At 33.9% G+C, this 4,106-nt stretch overlaps 2 pseudogenes; both read left to right on the forward strand.

Annotated features, from left to right (window-relative positions):
* Positions 1-2,279: 2,279 nt before the first annotated feature.
* Positions 2,280-2,398, forward strand: LOC119581303 (annotated as a pseudogene).
* A 1,348-nt stretch (positions 2,399-3,746) lies between these two features.
* Positions 3,747-3,865, forward strand: LOC119581452 (annotated as a pseudogene).
* Positions 3,866-4,106: the final 241 nt, after the last annotated feature.

Consider the following 4,106-nt stretch of genomic DNA (forward strand, 5'->3'; position numbering starts at 1 on the left):
TGTGTCTTCTCATGCATAGAACTTTCAACTATTTAGTATTAACGAATATGCACTTACATTCAAAGGATTAATTACCGATTACTTAAAACGGGCTCTTAACGTATTACAGTACTGCAGTAGTTCTTAAAATACTGAGTTGTATTCCTTGCTTTTACTTTTAGTACTCTTGAAAAACATAAAACTTGTGAAGGATTTATGTAGAACAAACTGCAGAGAAAACCAAAGTCAAGTTTGGAAAATGTATACTACATAGTCGTGTGCTTCCCTGTCCTTCGCTTCGCTCTTTGGTTTTCTGGACATGCATATTTCACCAAGACACACGAGCGTCATATCATAAACAAATATTTGGAATGCCGCTACTTCATACTCTTAAAAATATGAATATATTGCTTACGGAAATTAGGATCTGAAAAGTGTATACTGTTATATCTGAATTAATTTTCTGTCATATTTAAATGGTAACACGATAATAACAAGATGTCATATTTTCTTACAAGTTAAGAAGCTGACAAGGCTCAGGAATCATCTTTCCATTCCACACTTGCCCTTTTTTGTTGCTCACTTGGTTTAGTTATATTTCTGGAAAATAGACTAACATGCTTGTGAAGGACTGTAAGAGAACGAGTTTATTTATGTGGGACAACATCTGTGTGTGAGCGCGGGCGCGTGTGTGATTATGTGTCTGTGTTTGTGTGTGTTTTTGAGTATAAGTGTGTGATTATATGTGTCTGTGTATGTGTTTGTGTGTCTTTTTATGTGTTTATTTGAATGTGCGTTTCTGTGTGTCTTTCTTTGAGTGTGTGTACGTGCGTGCGTGCGTTTATGCGATTGTATGTATATGTGATTGCGCACACGCGCGCGCGCAGCCTGTGTGATTAAAAGTGTGTTCGTGCGTGATTCTGTGAGTGTGTGTGTTTGTGTGTCTTCGTGCGTGTCTTCGATTGTGTGTGTCTTCGTGCGTGTCTTCGATTGTGTGTGTGTTCGTGCGTGTCTTCGTTCGTGTGTGTGTTCGTCCGTGTGAGTGCGTGCTTGTAAAATATATTCTTATCGGTCCAACTCGGTCCAGAAATTCTGATCTGGTTTGCGCCAACCACCAAGTTATCACAAATTGGCAAATTATTAAGTTCAGAGTGAAAATACTTTAGTTCAAAGAAGTACTGAAACACAAACTGGAAAATCTTGCTCAGAATTCTGGATTTTTGTTAGATATTAAATATTCGGCTATGGAGAAATTCTACTCTTTTACAAACTAGCACTGAGCCACAAAAATCTACTAGAGTAATCTACTATGAATATCATTCTGAGTAAGATGGCGATGGTCACCATGATTGTTATTTCTTACTATGATAACTAACATTAATTTCATAGATTTAATAACTTAATAATCATCATCTTTATTGGTAGGGTAATCATTATTGTTATTAACATTAATACTATCTACTTTTCGTTCAAATTGTCACCTATAACATTATCACCAGTATCTTTGATATAATGCTAATCCTGATTTACATCAATCATTATAGTAGCATCATTATTACCATCGTCATGACAACCATGACTATGTTGATGACACTAATTATCATAGTCTAATAACAATAATAATGATAGTGAGAATAACAATGAAAATACTAGTAATAATCATAATCCAAATACAACTAAAATAGTAGTAATAATCATAATACAAGAACAACGAAAATACTCATAACAACAATAGCGGCAAAAGTATTATATGAAAGCACTCAAGATAATCGCCATTTCTGCCTATAGTCAAGTGTATCATTTAGTCTTTGCAAGAAAATATGAAACATATAAAATAAATTTGCTCTAAAATGAAATACATGTCATTAGATTGGAGATACTAATCCGTCCACACCTGACCTAAATGATATAGCTTATGGTTAGCAATATCATTTAGCTCTGTGCAGGAGCTACAATTGCATGTGTACACATTTAAAACCATATGCAATACCATACAACTCAATTTCTCGTGCATTACTTGTACCCTTTTGCATTGCATATTTACAGAGTTGCACAGCTCGATAATTAGTAAAAGACTTTCAGCAGGTGCATGAAAGTGGTGACAAAAGAGTTAGAATTGCCAATACTCCCGATAGTGGTCGATGAGGATTAATGCATAAATTAAGGAGCAGATCTCAGTGATATGACTAGAATGTCTTGGTAATGAAGTTTGATGCAAAACTAAAATACACATTTTATAAGAATATATAAAAAAAAATGTGAGTACTAGGAGAAAATTATCTAAAGTTTCCAAATTCTATGCCAACGATCATACCACATTGAAAGCACCGCTTCTCGTCCGATCAGCGAAGTTACGCAACGTTGCGTCTGGTCAGGACTTGGATGGATGACCGCCTGGGAACACCAGATACTATTGGCATTTTATTGTATATGCTAAATGTGTTGTGCAGTTTTTATCACTATTCACAGCTCTTCTTAGATCTGTATAAAGACATCAATTGAAATTATACTTCAATAAATACAAAATAAGAGTAAAAGTCGCCGCGGATTGAAAGAGGATAGGGGTAACTAAAGTAAAATGATAATGATTGCTATTTATAATTATATCAATAATCATAAAAAAAAACAATAAGAATAAAATCCAGACCCAGAAAATGGTAAATTAAATTACTCAGTCGTCTGTGTATGATTTTATTAACCAGATCCCAAGTCAGATTTACTTTCCTTAGTGGTTGACTTCTTGACTGTGAATGTTGGTGTAATTGGATAGCAAGTAACAGGAGTTTGCAGCAAAATCAAAGACAAATTATGGCATGCCCATCTACAATTCAGCTTTCTCTTTCCCTAGCACTCATACCACGTTAAAATCATCGCTTCTTGTCCGATCAGCAAAATTAAGAACATTTGGGTCTGGTCAGTACTTGGACGCGCGACCGCTCGGGACCACTAGATGCTGTTATTTTATTATGCATGCTAAATATGTTATGCATACCTTAAGAGTTTCCGGGCAAGATAAAACAGATATACAAAATTAAAGTGAAAATATTTCAAACAAAAACTTGCACAATAGAAAACTACATATTAAAAATAAATGACAGTTAGAAAGCTCGAAAACACACCCACGACCTTTATCTACAATTTTTCCTATTCGTAGTTGCTTTTGTTGCAATTATTATTACGACCATCAAGATGGCTGTCATGATACCCACTATTGTCTTTTCTTAAAATTATCACTATAATTAACTTTATCTAATTATTAATTTACCAACTGCTGTCTTTACTGCTAGGATTACAATTAAAACCATCATTATCAGCATTACTACTGTTTATCTTTTATTCAAATTATCTTTAATGTTATCACCAGTATTACTGATGTGATCACATGATTTACATTGGTCATTATGGTAGCATCTTTATTATTACTATCATAACAATATTGATAATGTTTATAACAGCAATAACCATACGCTAAAAGAGTTATAGTGATGGTGACAATAATGATATAAACTTATTGTATACCCTTATTGATTTAATATCTTTGTATATGTTGACTATATTCCTAAATTGTACAGTATGCAGTAATGGGTGAACCGTTCGTTCGGAATTAACCTTATATGGGCGGGCAGTGTGTCTTTTCAAACACCCGTCACAATTAGTATGTAATGGTAATGGAGTTTAAAGCAATAATAAAACATACATTCTATTTAAATGATATATGAAAAACGTATAAGCCCTGACTGAAAACTGCTTATGTTCTTAAAACCTCTGCCAATGATCATTCCACGTTGAAAGCACCGCTTCTCGTCCGATCAGCGAAGTTAAGCAACGTTGGGTCTGATCAATACTTGGATGGGTAACCGCCTGGGCACACCAGATGCTGTTGGCATTTTATTATATATGCTAAATATTTTTGGCATTTCTTTGCCACTTTTAATAGATTTTCTTTTTATTTGTATTAGAAATAAATTGAAATCATACTTAAATCAATACGAAATGGATTGAAAGTCAACGCTGTCGGATTGAGGGAGAAGGCTAAACAAGACACACTTAAGGGTACAACTAAAGTAATGGGGTGACCATTGTGTTAATTATCATATTAAAATGATGTTTATAAATAATCAATAATA

Source organism: Penaeus monodon, chromosome 14, assembly GCF_015228065.2.
Source record: "Penaeus monodon isolate SGIC_2016 chromosome 14, NSTDA_Pmon_1, whole genome shotgun sequence".
Classification (NCBI taxonomy): domain Eukaryota; kingdom Metazoa; phylum Arthropoda; class Malacostraca; order Decapoda; family Penaeidae; genus Penaeus; species Penaeus monodon.